This window comes from Protopterus annectens, chromosome 9.part0 (assembly GCF_019279795.1).
Source record: "Protopterus annectens isolate FY-2018-M chromosome 9.part0, PAN1.0, whole genome shotgun sequence".
NCBI classification, from domain to species: Eukaryota; Metazoa; Chordata; order Ceratodontiformes; family Protopteridae; genus Protopterus; species Protopterus annectens.
In genome coordinates this window covers 1,033,965,367-1,033,985,042 of record NC_056743.1, presented here as the reverse complement: position 1 = coordinate 1,033,985,042, position 19,676 = coordinate 1,033,965,367, and the positions used below count along the sequence as shown (strand labels likewise).

General features: G+C 38.7%; 1 long non-coding RNA gene across 1 annotated transcript; it reads left to right on the top strand.

Moving 5' to 3' along the window:
* Positions 1 to 798: 798 nt before the first annotated feature.
* LOC122810922 lies at positions 799 to 19,130 on the top strand. The gene is made up of 3 exons (XR_006366152.1): positions 799 to 890; positions 8,693 to 8,790; positions 18,837 to 19,130. It is a non-coding gene; the product is annotated as an uncharacterized LOC122810922 (long non-coding RNA).
* The last annotated feature ends 546 nt before the right edge of the window (positions 19,131 to 19,676 follow it).

Here is a 19,676-nt window from a genome sequence, read left to right as displayed (position 1 = left end):
GCTAGGCATAGATCTCCCATCAACAGCCTGTAAAAGACAGAATATAGGAATAGAGCTTTGAAGCAGTCTGCATATATGACATGTTATTTATCCCCTGCATTCTTTTAATGAGGAACCTCAGTGGAAGTTCCATTTGAATGTGCCTGGTTAGGTGCACATTGAAGGCGGCATCATACTCTATGACAGGTCTGATGAGCTATGAATGCAGTTGAACAGTGACTTCCTTGGAACTAGATACCATACCTTTCTTTATGAGTTGCTCAACATAGAATGATTTCCTTTCTGTCATAGACACGTGATGGCTAAAGGCGGGGGAAGTGTTTTCAATATGATAGTGACCAGGGGTGGCTGGTTTCCCTAAGGATACTATTATACATATATTACAATTTAGTTTTAGTACATGACTCTATAATTCTTTCAAAACTACTCTACTTGATTAACAAAATGCCTAGCTAGGACGTCGGGAGGCATATTCACTGTACACATTTCAGTACAAGCTATGTGACAGGGTAATAACAGAGCAAGCACTAGGACCCAGAAGAAGCCACCCTAGCATTAACAAAAACAAAAAAAAAATGGTCACGACTCGCAAACTGCAGGAAATTGCTTTGATATGACTGCTTAGCAATTTGCAGCTCATTAGATGTTTTAACTTAACAATTTATTTTGTCCTGGTGTTGTTGAAAGAGTTAAAAGGGTAGTAATAACTTAGATTAAAAAGTGTAAATAAAAGTTGGGAGGAGGTGAGAAAGCTGCAGTAAAACAGATGGACTTAATGCATTCTGATTGGTAGAGAAACTCAAGCAAGTTTGTTAGAAGTAGCAACAACTTGTACAAGCTAGAACACTGATGGGAAGCGTGTTCACAGCAGTTCAGAAGAGTACTGACAGGTAAATTTCATTTCTGGACTTTTAACTATAGAACAGAATATACTGTGCAGATTATATGCACCCAATAGAAGTATAGAGACTGCTCTGTTGTGTGCATACATTATATGGAAGAATAAGTTTTTTTTGTGCCTAATACTCACTTTTAATGTATGAGTCTTGATTCAGGGAAATAAAATGTTAAGTAATGTTCATTTCCCTACTGCTCCATTATTGTTATTTGCTGGTTGTATCACGTTTGCTGCTCACAGTTGTTACTCATTACTTTTGAATAGCTGTTTCTGGCTTTTGTATTTTGATAGTTCTGCATCTGTTATCTGCAACAAGGGCAAATCTAGAAATAATCAAAAATGTATTTTAAAATATTTCTATTATTAATATGAGAAAGTAACAGATTAGGAGAATGTGAAATAGCATGCATTTTTTGAAGTTAAATAAGTCTATAACTCTTAAAAGTGTAATCACCTTTATCTCAAAATCACCATTTTTTGGAGGTATGGGTGGGGGGAACAGAGCAAAAATCAAAGCCAAAACCAGGGACAGTTGAGATGCAAGTCCAGTTGTGTTTCATTTTCCTACTGTCTGAATCCAGTGATATCATAGCCAGGTTCAGTTTTAGATTTAAATGGGCCAAGAGTGCTTCTTTTTTATACTGCTTGACTAACTTTCTCAGTGCCTGACATTGCACTATTTTACTTATTTTATTTATTTATTTTCACCACTCAAAGTAAGAAAGGAAATTTTATTTAGTTGTGCTGCAACTTGTGTTGACTAGTCAGCTAAAGTCTTGACTTGAGGCTTTTTATGCTTTTTCTAAACATTCAGATAGTTACAATTTGCTGTGTTTGGTAGGGCTGCCGCCTTACCATGTGGCAAAAACTGGACCAAAGCCACACACCCTTACATTTCCTACAACACTGCCTCTCTCTGCCCATTTCCCTGCCCACCCCACTCACTCTCCCACCCATTTTATGATGTAAACGTTTACGTCATCTGGAAGTGGAATGCCTTACTTTACCTTCTTCTCCCTTGTTTAAACAAGTTCCACATTTAAACACATCGCATTAGCGATGCATTTCAATTGAAAAGTAACCTGTGGCTGCTTTTTCTTACAAACTCTGACACTCTGTTTGTGCAGATACGCATAATACTGGAGTCTGTATAGTTCTTTACGGACTATCGGACCAATTCTAATTTCTGGGTAAAACGGAAAAGTACCAGATAGGTATCAATGCTAATGTTTGGTATTTGCAGTGTTTGAAGCTGGCTAGAAGAAGAAAAGCCAGAATATATGGGCTAGGGGTTTGGATATTCAGCTAGAAGAAAGTTCCATAAACATGGGCTGAAAATATTAAGTTAGATGACCATTGAATTAAGAGCCTTTGTTGCATTTAAATAAAGAGAGTAAGAGAGAGAGAAATGAGGCAAGAGTGGGTCATTATTTACTGCACAACTGTTTAGACCAGATTTGATTTGTTTAACGTGAGTAGGAAAGTGGAGAATATTTGAGATGGAAGGAGGAAAGTTGACAGTGGAGGAGAAAAAAATGTAGATGCCTTGGCTAAATTAATGTCAGAGCACTGTGGTTGTTGGACAAGTAGTTAGATATTGTGATTTGTTTGTATATTTCAGTTTCCCTCAAATGACAGAATGTTGTAAGGAGCTCAACTTATTCAAGATATCCTTCCTGCGATTCTTTTTTTTTTAATTATGCCAGCGGGATGTCATCTTGCAATTCTGAATGTACAGCAGAAAACCCGTTACCCAAATAAGATGGTGCTACTAGTGGCCAGACTCCAGTAGCTAGGAATAGTGTTGAAAGCTTTTGATAGCTCAAGGTAGACAGATAAGACTAAGATGGCAACATATGCAAGGAAGTTGATAGCATTGGTGAAATTAAAGAGCGCAATAGTTGTGCTGTTGTTAGAATGAAAACTCCGTTAGGTAGGGAAAAAGGTTCTTACCAGATGGGTATCTACAGAGTTTGAATGGATAGTCTTCAAAACATTTTGTTAGAGGTGATAATAATGGCTATGGGTCTGCAGTTGGTAAAAATCATTTGTGCAAGCATATGATGTGAGGTGTTTTCCCAAATAGTTGGTACATGGTTTTCTTTTACAGATTAGCTTATTAGTATGGAGACTGACTGTATGAGAGATTACACGCTAGATAAGCCTTAATCTAATATGCAACATCAACAAAACCTGCTGGAGAGGCAGGTTTCTCTTCCAGAGGCTGCCCTGTCTCTGGAATAGACTTCCCATACATGTCAAACAGAGTACCTCGCTGACCCTCTTCAAGCGCAACCTTGATGAGTGGATGGGAAACCACAAATTTGTCCCAGGTGTTCCACCTTTGCCCCTCATTGACAGAGCTGACAGGTGCTGACTGAGGTTTCTTTTTTCGGGATAAACTCTGGGCTAGGCTTGTAAGAGCCCTAAGTCCATTAGCCTAGTAACCTCCTATGATACTATGACTGGATAAACTGGGATATCTGCTGCCAAAATGATGTGTTCTGACTAGTAAGTAGCAGGAAATAAGCAAAGCCGTTAGGAAATAACAGACAACCGAGGGATATTGTGAGGCCTAGCACCACAGGCAAAGGACCTCCCCAGCCTTGGAATGTTCATTATTTCCCGCCAGTGTCCGCCCTGTCAGGCATTATTGCATTTAGATAAAGGGCGACCTGTTAAATTTTGCATTTGTTTTATTTTTTTATATGTTTGAAGTAAACATTCCTCTGCCTAATATTTCAGACTTGGTGAATAATATGTAATTTTTGTTGGAAGAAGTATTTTACATCTAAAATATGTATACAGCTAAGAGGTATTATTGTAATGAAAAGAATGAAAAAATATAAGAGTCATAAGAAAATACTAGGTAATCAGTCTGCAGACTATTACATACCTGACCAATAACCTGACGGTGATCAAAGGTGAGAATCAAACCCTGTCCCTTGTATCTCTGAAGCAAATACCTTAACTGCTATGCAAAACTACCAAGAACAGTATTAAATGCATACAGTGCAAAGTATTACAATCTCTAGCCCCATGTCCAGAAACTGGCAATCTGTGTTCTTTTAGCAATATGGGTACATGATGGAGCATACAGATAGGCACATTTCTCCTCAGAAAAAGGAATGACAAATTTTGGAGCAGTCTTGGGCATGCATTTGGCTCACCTACCTGCAAATATGATAACCTTCCTCAGCAGGTGCACAGAAGACTGCACATGCATGAGGAGGCATAATCACCCTGTGATGACATGGGTCACACATCACGCACCCAAGGGGAGGGGCAAGGACTTACTCTTATTGCTGAAATGTTGATTTTAGGCACAATCAATCCCTTTGTCTGCTTGGATGACCTCCCCTCCAGAAATGGGAGCAGCTTGATAGTCAGCAGTCATGGAAGCAAAAAGCATGCAAAAAGTTGTGATGGCTGTAGCAAATTGCATTAAAAGGCACTCATCTATGGTCAACTGGATACCGGCTAAAGCCTACCATAATGGAGAGGAACTAAATATGCTTTTCCACCCAGAGCAGATGTATATTTGGACTGAAATATCTAATTTTCATTTTGCTCTTTCATGAAATTATGTCCTTCCTTCTGTACATTTGTTGCAGATTGGATGGGGAAGGGCATTGTATGAGTGGATGTGCTTGTATAGCAGAATGTAAGGTTGGGTGGACAGCAAGATGTTGAGGGGAAGTAGCTTGTTGGAGCATCATTCTGGAAACTGAGTACAAATTTGGAAATTCTGGTTACACCCCTGATCCCCAGGACCCTAGCACTTGTCTTATTCTACATCCACGATACTCCTTTCTTTACTGACATAATTGTTGAAATACTAGTTTACTGGAGAGAATTGCTCAGGTGATAGCAGTTGTTGAAACAACTGATTGTAAAGTACAATGTGTTTTCAGACTGGTGATAACAGCACTTTTCATACATAAAGAAGTAACAAGTTTTGAAAGAATTGTGATACAGGTTTTTCAGGTGCATTTCAAACTACCTTGAAATCCCTAGTTTAGTACCATGACACATAAGTTGTATCAGTTCTCCGAATTTTTAATAAGAATTTTCCCTGTATGCTGTTTTTTTTTTTTTTTTCAGTGTGGAAGAGATTGGTTAATGTTTTATTTGATCTGATTACAGAAAAATTAAATTAAAAAAAAATTAATAATACACTGTATTTACAAAACATGCTGACATTACTCAGTGGTGCCACCTAAGTTTGCCTGCTTTGTACGACATAAATGGCAGACATTTCAGGGGTACAATGGTAGGGGCACCATGTCTGTAGACAACATGATTCTTTGTGTACTGTACTAATGTACTATTGTTAATCTTTATACCGGCATTTGGCATAAAATATTCTTTTGAGTCTGACTGTTAAGAATCCTTGTTACTAATGCACTTACAGCAAGCTCACCATGTTTTCACTAAAGCACAATTTAAACATATGAGTGTGTTTAAAAGAAGTAGACTCTAACCAGCATTTTGAATGTTAAGTCCCAAGTGTTTGGTCCAGCAGTCATTCAGGTCATATGCTTCAGTAACCATCAGTATTTGACAAACTACACTTAAGACTGAAAGAAACTTGATTAATTTTACCACAGTCACACTGCTGAGTGCTGAAGCTCTGTGGACTCATCAGTTATTTGTCAGCTGTCTTCACTTAGCCAGAAATAAGGGCTCCTCAAAGACATAACACAGCCAGACTATGTTTTCAGAATGCATGCCTCTATGGAAACTCTTTTCAGTACAGTTAATACACCTTCCATGCAACAAACCAGAAAGAATATATAAATGTATGGGACAGAATGCTAAAGTTTTAAAAAGCCTAAATAGTTTCAGGAAAAGAAAAGTGTATTCTGTACATAAGTTGAATTTCAGCAAAAAATACATTGTGGGGAAACAAGTAGAATGGATTTGGGTAATGTTTAAAGATAAATGAGGTAGTTAACAAACTAAAGGATGATCAAAAATAGGCCTGGACAAGTGCGTGTGTGTGTGTGTGTGTGTGTGTGTGTGTGTGTGTGTGTGTGTGTGTGTGTGTGTGCGCTAATTAGTGCATGTGTTACAGTCTTTAAGTGCAAATATGAATGCTCTTACAGGCTTGTTTTTCAGCCTTTTAGTTGTTTGCCTTGCAAGACTGTAGAACAACAGGTCTGGTAATTTGTCCTTATCCCGCTGTTGTTTGACTTTTAATAAGAGGTGTGAAAGGGTGAAGAAGGGATTACTCCCTGCAAAAATACTGCTTTTTTAAACTTAAGTAATTTGATCTTTTAGATATGACTTAAAACGATTGCTCTTTTTGCATTCGCTCTTTTGCCTTTTTGGTCATTGATGTGACACTCATCGTACACACACACACAGTCTGTAAAACCTGAAATGTTTTTACTGGTTTATTTTTAAATTTAAACTTTACATAAAACTTGTTAATGGTAAGAAAACAAAAAAATCTTACAGTTTACAGCAGTTTCTGTTCTTTCTTCATTGCCACTTTGTGAGTGTCAGGTAATGGCATCATACAGTGACGCAAGAGATTCTGGCTGCTGCAAATTCATGATACATGTGCTTCTATACTGTAATTCTGGGCCTGCAGTGGTTTTACCTACACTTGGTTGTGAAATATGCAGCTATTATGTTGAAGTGTGCTGCAATTGCACATCATTAAAAGATTTTGTTTTACATAAGAAACAGAGGTCAGTGGCAGATAATGTCATAGCCCTACCAAACAGATAAGACACAGACCCTACTCAGCTTTCACTCACCCCTCATAAGAACATGATTACATCTCTTCAGTGCATTTTTAAATACAGTTTGAATCCCCCACCAGTATCTATGTAAAGTAAAATATCCATACATCTCTCCTGAGACACTCACCTTCCACCTTCAGATAGTGTCTCTTGATTGAGATACATCTGTTTCAGGAAGATGGTGTTTCCTTGAAGTACTTGTAAGTTTATATGATATCCATTCTCTACCATCTTCAGTACAAGATAAGCTTTTTACTTTTTGGTCTCTCTGCTAGTCTCTCTCTCATTATATGACATCTGGTCCCTTCCTTCAGCTTTATGAAGATGAGAACTCCAGAAAGCAAAGAAAATTCTAGATTATGAATTTGTACCACCTGTCTTAACAGATGGCTGAAAACTTCACCTTTTCTGCAATTGATGCCTTTTCCTTCACGTCCTTTATTATACCAGCACCCTTGCTGCTTTCTCCTTCTCAGGCATTCCTTGTTTACCTTTAATTCATAAGATATGATAATCCTACTGTTGTTAATACTTTGCCTCCATATATGTTATATTTCCTTTCTTTATTTTATTTAATTATTGAGTTAATGTTTGACTGAATGAAGGATTGCTTTGCTTCCTAGAACCAATATGATATTGATATGAATCAAAACATGAGATGAGGTCACATTTACTAACATAACAATGCATAGTTCAAATTTATTCAAATTTAGAGAAAATAAAACCCAACCAAACCCCCTCATAACCATGCCCTGATCAATGCACTAAAGAAGTCAATTTGTCTGACATAGTCATTGTACTGTGAATCCATTCTTCCAATGGTACCTACTTCCATATATTTATTCTTCCAATGGTGCCTACTTCCATACATTTATACATTCAAGCACTCTTTTCTTCATCAGGAATTCTGTGAGTTACCTACAACTGAGGAGAGACTGATAGGTCAATAATTTCCAGCCTCTGTCTTGCCCTCCAGTCTGTCAAATGGAATTACATCTACCCTATCCTTTTTCTCCTTTTATGTCATTTTTTTTGTAAACACACATACATATGTAGATAGATATAGATATCAATTGACTTTTGTGCAGGATTGCTATGATACCAGGGTTTGGGGAATATGCCCTCTACTTGGTATTGTGCAATCTTAGAGTAGGTGTTTTTAATAGCAGAGGGTGTGAGGGGCTGTATCCCCTCCCCCAACATGATCAGTGCAGGGAGGCTTGCCACCCTGCAAAAAATATGATTTTCTTAATTTACTTATCCCAAAGTTATGCAAAGTTATGTTTCAGAACATGTGCATTACATTGCCTATGTTTCATTGTCAAACTTATTTGTCAAGTTTTTGGAATATCTGTGTAACAAAGATGTGATTATCTTTTGTATACATACATATATACAGCAATTAGCCCACTAGAACTAAAATGTATTTACTCCTTTTTATAAGCTTCCATAAGTGAACTCTAGTCTTTAAAACTGTGCATTCATCTGCAGTACCACATGCATAAACAGTAAAATGTGTGAATTAAACATCCTGAGTTTCAGTAATATTACAGTTGCCTTGGAAAAAAACATCAACTTTTGCTGGAAAAGTGATGTATTTCATTAGCACAGATATGTAGCTTCACAAAACTATTCATAGATTCAAAGATTGTTACTAGACTAATGACCTGGGGGGGGGGGGCTTTCTAAGCCTAGCCAAGCCATGTTTTCCCAAAAGAATAAAGATGTCCTGCATCCAAATAGGTTATTGAGAACCAGGCAATTATAAGCTACCTCTGTCTCTAAGGGACATGAGTGCCAGGCCCAGTGTAAATTTCCTATTCCTCATCCACAGCTAGTAGGGTTTGGCTTTAATGGCCTTAAATTGTCCAGTAAAATGACGAAACAATTTATGGGCATTTGGAATTGCCAATGAGCTGAAACACCTGATGGTCATAAGGATCATTTGCATATATCCCATGTGCCTCTGACACGAGGTCACTCAGTAGAAGTTCTAGTTTTGCTGGAGTTTTCATTTTGTTTTTACTGATTGGTTTTTCAGTGACCTTCTCACTCGTTTTAGACTGACAGTTCAACGGAATGATCACTCCCAATTCAAACTCAACAACCAAATGGATGAATAAGACAGATGAATAACAGGTAAGCAAGCTGATTAAAATACCTTCCATTTTATTGTAAAAATCAACTTGAGTGCTTTCATCCACAAAAACCTCAGGGACTTCATCAGAGTCTTTGATGGAAATGCTACACATTCACAAATCAAACTGTATAAGGGTCACTCAGTTCAGGGATCTTAACCTAGCCTCTGACATGAACAAGTCATGCTGGAGAGATAGCTACATCTCCTACTCTTTCTCTGGAACAAGCTTCCCATTTACATGAAGCAGAGCCCCTCCCTATGATGCCTGAGGGTGGGTTGGTGTCAAATGATTTTGCAAGTTCCAGATAAGCAATGTGCAGATTTGTCCCCATTCTTTGTCTGAGTGACTTTTTTGAAAAAGTCAGCAAGGGTAAGTAGGCAGGACTTGCCCTTGATGAATCTGAACTGGACTGGGTTGAGAGTCTGTAGGTCACCTATATCCCTATTTATTTCTTCTATAATGATCCTTTCCATAGCTTTACAGATGACGTTTTTCAGGCTTGTGGATCTGTAAATACCATGGTCTGTTTTAGTACCACTTTTCTGCAAGACAATGACTGTTGCTGTCATCCATTCATCTGGCACAAAAGCCTGTTTTGAAGCTAATTTCGAATACTCTCTGTAGGGGGTCTGACAATTCATGTTTCAGGCTAGCCAGTAGGGATTCGGGTATGTTATCTGGCCCCATAGACAGTCTCAGGAATTCAATTAAGGGCCTAGTCCAAGCCATATGACTCGTATTAAAAGTGCCTTGCTCCCACAATGTAGCATTTTGTAGTTAGCTGCGATGAAGAAAGATCTCATTATCTGCTAATCTGCGTATCTCTGAATTGTAGTTACTACAGTGATGTGCAGATCATTGTTCTACACAACTTGGTAGTTTACTTCTGATTTGTATAGACATTGTCATCCCTTCTCAGAGTCACTCTCCTATATACGCACGCACGCACACACACACACACACACACACACACACACACACACACACACACACACACACACACACAGTACCTATCCCTGACTTGTACACCTTCCTGTTGTTCCCACACCCACCCATTACCCATAACAGTTGAAGTGACATTATGGCACACTTGTAGAATCCCTGTTGTGTAATGTTTACATCCCACTCTCCAATCTCCCTACTGATGCCAGTGTCATTGTGGCACTTAACTATACAGAAATAGCTGCTCTCTAGTGGCTCCCCCACCCCACTGATCATGTTAAGAAGTTGAGCATGGCCTTTTACCTCTGTTCACAACATGGTGGAGTCAGCTGTGCTGATCTACATGACCAAGCAATTATTTGAATCACTCAATGAGTAGATGCCTTCATAGAGGTGGTTGGCCTGTGCCTCACAACCAAACTGCTTCATTGGCATTCAGCACAACTATATGGAGCAATCCTTATGAGGTGCTACACATCTTCATGTCAGAGAACTGTGCAGAACCATGCTAGGTCTGTTTGTGAATCCCAAAAGGTTACCATTACATGTACACAAAGGTTTACACTTCACGGTACCTTCATGATTTCTTCCTACTGTCTTCCTTAGATATTTTCCTGAGAATGTGTTCCTGGGAAACTTGAGGAAGGAGGGAAGATGTTGGTATTTGATCTGAGAATGGTGGAGAGGAGACCGTGAAGATGGAGCTAAATTTGTCCTCTAGTAGATTGGTGTGTCCCCTAAGTCTGAGTAAGGGTATTTTTGGCTTTAATTTAAGTGTGATGATTTTTTTTTCTATTTGCCATAGAGGCTGTCTATATTACTGTTCCACCATAGGGGATTATTTTTGAATTTTGCATTGTGTTTTTTTTTTTTTTGAGTGGGACAGCTGCATCTACGCATCTATTTATATGTGCATAATACTTGCCTGTAAAGGGTTTTGCTGAAACAGTGGAAGCACTGAGGTGGAAGGGGCTTTTGAATTTAGTCAGATTATCACAAAATGTTAGTAGATTAGCTTTTGCATTTCTATGAACACTGAGGTATTGGAAGATGTATCTGGCTTCAGTCTCAAGTTGAATGTGACTGACTTGTGGTCTGATTTGACCAGGGAAGAGGTTATAATAGGTAGGGAGCAGAGGTGTCCCATAATGTTAAGAACCATTTCCAGGATATTATCTCACCTGGTGGTGATGTGGACTAACTGGTCAAGGGAGTTTCTATTTATGAAGTTTATGAAGTTTAGAAATCTAGGGCGGCCGTGGTGGTGCAGCGGTTAGCGTTGCTGCCTCACAGCAAGAGGTTCTCCGGTTTGATCCTCGGCTGGGGTGTCTTCTGTGCGGAGTCTGCATGTCTTCCCTGTGGTCATGTGGGTTTCCTCCGGGTGCTCCGGTTTCCTCCCACATCCCAAAGACATGCTGTAGGTGGATTGGACACTCTAAATTGGCCCTAGGTGTGAGTGTGTGCATGTGTGTGCCTTCTGTGGAAGGTTGGATGCCGGGCTGGCAACTCAACACTGTAAAACTCCACTGCCAGTCATGAGCAGACAGGTGATCCACTGTGGTGACCCCTAACTGGGAAAAGCTGAAAGAAGAAGAAGAAGAAGAAGAAGAAGAAGTTTAGAAATCTCTGGTAATACAAGTTTGAGGAAGTATATGTTTCCCAGTTGATGGTGGAATAGTTGACGTCTCCTAGGAGAATGGTGTTTGGCTTAATGCACAGGGACTCCATGTTTAAGTAAGATGCATAGACTGAGCAGGACATAGAGGAGGTCCTATAGGCAGTTATGATATGATAAGGGACATCAAGAAGTTCCAAGTCATTACCTCATCTAATGAGTCTGGAGGTGAAGGTTTTGTTAAGAATATGGCAAAACACTCACCTTTGGTGTCTAAGTATGCTTTTGTTAAGCCTCCTAATGTTGAGCAGCAATATCTTTATGCTATCTGGATTTTGTTTTGTTGTTGTTTGAAGTTTTAGATTATGGGTATTGCCTAAAAAAGGCACTATGGGTAGACAAGGATTTAGGCAATATATGAAAGCCTTGAGGAGACAGGTGCAGGTCACTCATAACACAGCAATTAGAACCATCTACCATCTCCTAGCAGGCTAATGTATATAAATACTGTAGTTTTTTTTTCTTAACATAATAAGAAGTATAAAATTCTAATGTACAGCATCATCTAATGCTTACAACAGTATATCAGTCAAGAGGCACAGAGGTTAGAGGCTTCTGTACAAAGCTGGGAGTAACACTAGGACAGTGTTTAAACTATTACCAGGATTCACTTAAAAAGTTAAGAGTAACTTTTTAATAATTCTGGCATCTATATGCAATCTATAAATACTAACAAGAATGAAAATCTAATGTCTGCAGCCCAAAATTGAGTATAACGTCCCATTCAGTATGTACCATACTAAGCACCTGTAGCAGTTAGACAGACATCAGAGGTTTCTAACAAAGAAGATCAAGAGCCTCCAGGATGTGACTTACACAGATTTACTGAAGTCCCTGTCACTATACTCCGTATCATATAGACTTCTTAGTATAGACGTATGGCTGGCCTTCAGAGCAAACCAAACCTAATGAACTTACTGCATATCCGTAAATGAAATGGGTCTAGGGTTACCCATTCCAAGGACATAAATCTAGCCTGTGACTTAAATAGGACATGTGAGAGGGACAAATTTATCTCCCAGCATCTGCCACGTATTTGGAACAGGCTACCAATTCATGTGAAACAGAGCACCTCTATGACACACTTCAAGAGGAACATGGATGAGTGGATGAGGCACCATAAATTCTTACCAGGGATAGTGCCCACATCCCTTCTGGACATGGGCAGTCATCACTAAATGCAATCTTGAGTATTGACTAGTGCTTCTATGGTAATACATTGGGTTGAAACGGCTAGGCTTAAAATGACATCTGTGAAGTTAGCCTAGTAATCTCCTATGATCCTATTGACTGACTGTAAGAAATCATAATTTGCTTGAGAAGCGACATTAATGGTTTCCTAATTACTCAGAACAGGTCAGAGGTCTTTAGTATGTATGTGAGTGTTTTTTGAATGTGTATGTACGTGTGAGTGAATGAAGGGAGAATATCTCTACTAACGCAATGCCTGGACCACCAGTATTAACTACTGCAGAAAAATGCTGATTAACAGAGATTCATAGAAATGCAAATTAGCTGCTAATGAGTTCATTCCTAGTTGCATAAACAGACCCTTTTTACTGCAGCACTTACCTTAAGCTCTGGGGTGCTTTCTTAATCCTTTGGTATGTGTATCTAAGCTGTCCTCCTCTAGAATCACTTCATGTGTAACCTTGGAATTATAATGTGATATGTTGTAACTGTGCTTTGCAACATGCCATCTTCTGTCATTTATAAAGTATCCTCAAAGCGCACACAAAAATTTAAGACCTGCTGTAAAATAAGCATGAGAAGTTAGAAATCCAACACACATTCTTCATTTTAGCATCTAGAATAGGTAAATATTATGCTCATTCTGTTTGCTGAGCTAATCACAATGAAACCTTGTAGACAGTTCAGATAGCTATTGCAGTAAGGTTTTCTTTATACACAATGAATTCCCTGCTTCCTATCAGAAAGCTAGTGAAGGGCTGGAGTAAACCGATTCTAATCACCTATTTCCAAGTGTCATCTATCTGTAAATTTAAGAACGGGTTTTCCATGGTTCCATTTAAACCCCAGTCTGTCTGTATACTTCTACAGGGCATTACCCCTGGCCTTGGCACTACAATGGCATTACTCACTACTGCTTATTGTTTCCATTGTTTTTGCAGGCAGTGTTTCTTTCTGTCTCTCTCTTGTCACCCTATCAAAGAAACCTGGTACAGACCAATTTTAAAATCTAGGAATAAGGCATTTCCAATTGGACAGCATATTTAGGAACTGTAAATTGTTCTACAGCTTGAGACCTGCCTATCTGGGTGCAGATTTCATCAGTACTTTGCCTAATTTTCACAAATCCAACACAATCTTTGTAAACTGGCCCAGGCAGCATCTACCACATACAGGAATTTTAGCTGTTAGTTATTATCATGGCTTCTGATATTATGCATGACAATGGGAAGTAACTGTCTCTTGGTGGGCAGAGTCCCTTTCACTTGCCAGGAGACAACCATATTGATGGCCTCAATTAATTTTCCCCCCTTCAGAAAATATATGGTGTACGTTTCTATATCAGTTGGATAAATATTTTTTTGTTGACACGGCTAGGTGCATTTTGTTAAAATCAGGAGGAACTTTATAAGTTCTACAGAGAGTTGCTAATTATAGTCATAATCCTATTATGCATCCTTAGAAGATCTAGGATTTTTTTTTCTGTTTGAGAAACTTGGGGGATACTTAAAGAGTACTGTATTTGCAGTTGTTTATTTTTTATTTACACAGTATTCTATATTTTACAGCAAAGAGGTGTCACCCTAGTCCACAACTACCTTCCCTCTCCCACCCACAATTCTAAATAGTCCAACGTCATTTTAATGGTGCTGCTTTTTGATTGTTTGTTTGTTTCTGAAAAACACTGACTTTTTTTTCTCCACACGAGACAGCATTTTTCATTTTGTTAGCTCAGTGTTTGATCTAGTTTCCTTATGACTATATCCCTTCTATACCATGCATACAAGGAACTGCGTTATTTCTTTTCTAGCGTAAGGTCTGTTCTCGGTGGGTACACACAGGGTACCTCATGTTTACTTAGGAATGAGAGAGGAACGCCTACATGCCTGCTGCTTCCACATCTGTTTCTGCAATTACCAAAATCATTAGGATTTGGAATATATTGCAGTTTTGTATGCAGATTTAACTTTCTTTATTAACAATGACCACATGCATGCTGGTGTGCTCACCCTATTGACATTCTTTGAGATGCTGCAATAGCTCCAGTGAAAGGACTAAAAGTCATTTAAATCCTATCCTATAAATTCTTTGCTTCCAAGATGCTTTTCCTCTTTGCACTAATTAAAGTTTTATTTACCTAATTACTCACATTAGTTGTGCAACTTCAAACGGAGGAAAAGAAAATGTTTACATTGCATTTAAAATAAAGCTATGAAGTAGTGCTGTAAAAAAATGTGTTTGTTTTTGTTATTCAAGGGACATAGGGTTCACAGTACTCTCTCTCTCTCTCTTCTCCATTCTCTTAGCACTTATGATGTCTTCTGCTTCGGCTGTTGTTCATTCTTATATGTGAAGTTCCATGCACATGATACAGGTGGACATTCAGGAAAAGAAGGGATGCTATCATAACTTTCTTCAAGAGGTTACAGGTGTGAGCCTGATCTGATCGCTCTAGAATTTCCATGAGATCCTGTACAAAGATGGGCTCTGTATTGCTGGCTTACCAAAACTATGTAAGGGCTTTCATATACTTTGTGTTTGTCCTTATATGGACACTCTGCTATGACTTTTATAAGGCTGGAAATGGAAGGACAGGATAGCTAGAAATAGGGGTCAGAGCAGACAAGGGACACACAAAAGGAAAACATTGAGGACATGGGAGAGGTTGAACAATATTTTTACCCCCATTTTCAAGTATTTTTAATATGGGAAGTTGGGGACGGCAGAAGGGCAGGGTGTGGCAGAGCAGGGTTAGGGAAGAGTTAACACATTTTTGACAGGAAACATAAATGACAGGCAAGACAAACAGGAACACTATGGTGGTCTAACAGTGAGAGGGGGAGATGGCAGACAGGCAGGCTGACACACCCACAAGGGATGAATCAAAGGAGGTCTGAAGGGTTGTACTTATCCCAGTATGGAGGGCTTCAAACATCCCCCTGTCCTGATGGGCCTAAGTAGGGTAACCCTGATGGTGAGAGGGTTACACCCTCCAATGGCTTGACGACAGGAGCTGACTGAATAAAAGTGGACCTTGTACATTCTGGAGGAGAGATTTGTATAGTCACCAGTGCCTCTCCATGACCCACTCAGCCTCATTCTCTAGCAGGTTTTGCAACTTTTGATCCTGGTTTATCACACTGCCACACTATGGGGAGCCAACAGCTGTAGAGTTAGAGCTGTATCATGGTCAAATAGGGTCCTAGGCAGGGCAATGGACCATCCCCCAGCTCTGCCAAAATCCCATTATTTGACTGCCTCCCCCATTATCATAAAACACTGTCCAAACATGTCAGCATGCACACTATTCTTCTTTACTTCTACAATAATCACAGAGATTTGTATTTAATTAAAAACCTTTATTAAAATTTTGCAGTAGAAACACTGAAAGCCATTTGATGAACAAACAAAACACTTTGAAAACAGAATTAGAATGAGCAACAAAAAGCTTCCCTTTCTTTGAAAATTACATTTATTGAAAATGCATCTAGAAACTAATTATACTGCAGGAGATATGTATGCTAAGAATCACAGTTAAATAGCATAATTAGCAGTTATCTGAAGGATGCAGGAATTCAAACGACAAATGTGTAAGGCATTTGTTAACAGCTTGGGACAGCCTACTGGCGAGAAGGGTCTCATTTCAAGGGCAGCCCAGGATCACTGTCTTGTGAAGTGACTTGATCAGAGTCACAGTCTAGACAAAGAAAGGCTGAGGGAGTCAACCCCTGCACTCCTGGAAGCAGCTCATTAACAGCTCATAGCCTGACTCAACTGCACTAAGTACCAGACAAATTGTTGTAGCCAACTTCAGTGTATTTTACACTCATATGCCTGAAGAAAAAGTTAAAAATGCATTTACAGTTAATAATGTAACATGAAACATGTAGACCTCATGCTTCCCGGCTAATTTACAGCCAAATAATAAACACACTGTCAACAATCAACAAAACAAGGTTCGTACCCAAGTAACATGGCACATATCATGATGATCCAGATTACTACAATCAGTTCCTTCCTTTACACCTTGAACAAAGTATTTACACACACACACACACACACACACACACACACACACACACACACACACACACACACACACACACACACACACGTGAGCATCAGTTACAGCCCCTTGTAATACTGCATACATTCTGAAGTTCACTTGTGATCAAATGAATGAACAAATGCATAAATAATAACTGAGAAGTATATTTCAGCTCCCTGCTGTGAAAAACATATAGTGCAACCCATTTTACCCCCATGCTCATCCAGCATCTTAGCTTAAGAGTCAGAGAGAAAAGAAAATATTTTAAATATGCATCTTATATATTTAGAAAGTTGGCAGAAAAACAAGCCTCATCCTGAAGGACACAGAGCTTGAAACTCATGTGTCTCTCATTATTTAATGACTACAATCCATAATAATGTGCCAGAAAGCCATACATTTTTCAAGGAATAGACCAAAACACATCTCAACTTCTTTGCCTGGGAATTCTTAACAAACCCAAAAGTAATGGGGGAAAAGGCCCAAAAAATAGACAAATTTTATCACTTGGTACATCCACTGAGCAATGAGGTTTTTTTCAGGGATGACCCAGGATCATTGTCTGAGTGACTTGCTCAAAGTCACACAATAGACAAATTGAGGAGGAAGGATTCAGATGCTGTACTTTTGATTTCAGGCCAGGCAACTCCAGTTAACTTAAAAACTTAACAGAGCAAAATATGTTGCATAGACTTACAGTTCTGAACAATAAGAACCATGAAACTCATAAGTGGAATTATTGACTGACTAAATTCCTGAGTGATTTGTTAACAAATTGAAGAAATTAATGAAGATCTGTCAGTTGGTGTAGAGGATTAATAAGCGTCTTCTGTAGTCAAAAGTACAGTGTTTGATTCTTTCCACCTCCATTTGCCTACTGTACGAATCTGTGCAAGTCATTTAACCAGACCATGTCCGCGGGTTTACCATAATTAGAATAATTATTTTGAACTCTAATAAATGACTGGCATTATTATGAAACTCTGACTACCATTGTTAATTCTCTGTTACTTAACAAAATAGTCTTCCTCTGGTAAGGTAGCTCTGATCTCTTACACACACACACACACACACACACACACACACACACACACACACACACACACACATGTTCCACTAAAGATGCTTTAAAATTCCTCTAATAGCAATCCAATCCATTTCCACAGTGCAAAAAAAGTTAATTTAGTCCAATTCACACACACCAAAAAATGTTAATCCAGTCTGTGGTGATACTCTAAAAATCCATGTCCCAACAATGGCAATTCCATGGCAAAACTGAGCTTGCAAAACAACTGTGTTTGTAAAGCTCAAGAAAGCCTAATTCTCATTGGTGCTACATTTGATCCAATCAAATTTGTGGCATTGGCTCTGCAGTTAAACCAATGAGAGAGAGAGAAAGAGAGAGACTTTCCAGAGTTAGACCCAAAAAGCCTGAGAAATAGTAGTCGGCAATCAGTTGAGTGAGTAATATAAAGTTTCTTTCTTTTTTTTTTTTCTTTCTTCAGGCCCCATCTCCAGCCAGCTAGGCCCTAGGTAGCTACCCAGATTGCCTTGTGCCTGATCCAGCCTTTGGTGGAGCCACCCCTTACCTTGTGGAACAGTCCCTGGAGGGCAGTGGGAGGTTGTAATCTGTGCCTCACCTAGGAAACTTGCACTCAAGTTTCTCCAGAAGACAAAACATAAAAGGAAAAAAAAAATAAAACAGAGAGCTAGAAAGACATTGAGGGAGAAATCCAAAGAATTCATAAGTGTTAAGTACAAATGCATTTATTTCAATGAAACAAAATGAGAGAAGAAATGCAGTGAGTAAATACTGAGAAGTATTGGTTGAGGTTCAGTTGTATTTTCTTTGCTATTTTGTAATATGATTGATTAACTGTATATTAATTTCCTTAATTAAATGCCATAAGCAATCTGCAATGAAGTCGTTTTTCAATAATTACTGACAAGTATTGATTCGTGGACAGATATGCTTTCACTTTCAAAGTAATTATTAGTAACATGCTACATTTCCTTCCACTTGACTGATTCAGATAATAAAGTTACATAAACATCAATGAGGATATTATCTGACCACGTATTAATGCTGTAACTGTGACAGCCTGACAAGTTGAAAATGTTTACTTAGTTAAGCAATGCCATTTTATTTTTTATGTTGTATACATATGTATTGTTTTCCTTTGTGCAGCACTTTCATAACAACAAGGTCGAGGCACCAGGCAGGCTACTGTATGCTGTTACATGCAACCTCCTACGGAGCTGTGGAGATATGATAAAAAGAAGGGAAAAAGAGAGTTTACTGGTTCTGAATGTGTTTGCATTGTGCCTTAAAGAGCTGCTGAATTTCATGTTTCAACTAGGTTTGCTAATACAGCTTAAGTTATGAAAGCACCTTCCTCCACCTGCTTCCTCACTCCCACCTTTTATCCTTCATTGCTGTGTGTGTGTGTGTGTGTGTGTGTGTGTGTGTGTGTGTGTGTGTGTGTGTGTGTGTGTGTGTGTGTGTGTTTGTGTGCATGCCTAGATATTCAATTTTAGGAAGGCCAATGCATTGCAGGCATAACTTTCAACTGTCCAGATTTTTACAGACTGTCCAGATTTTTGATTGATATTTTTGGTCTGTTTCTAATAAAATTGTAGTTTTCTGGGAAATCATTGAGGACTGAGGTAAGAAAATAATGGCAGACATTTGATTTTCAGACTTCATATTCTTCAGAACATTCATGCTAATGCAAAAACTGTTTTATCAACTTTCTATGATTGTAAGAGCAATATTTAAAAAGTGCCTCTATTTTGTGGCCTTTAGCCCCACATTTTTTGTGGCTTTGTCCAGATTTTATGCTCTGAGAGATTGAGAGGTATGCTTGCAGGTGTTGCTTTGGTTACAAACAACTTTCAAGTGTCTGGTCCAAGCTGCGAGGAATTATTACTCCCATTAATGTTCATAATTTAATGTGTGTCTTTATCATTCCCTGTATTTCTGTGACACTGCAAGGATGTCCTCGTTATTTATTGCTGTCAGTCACCA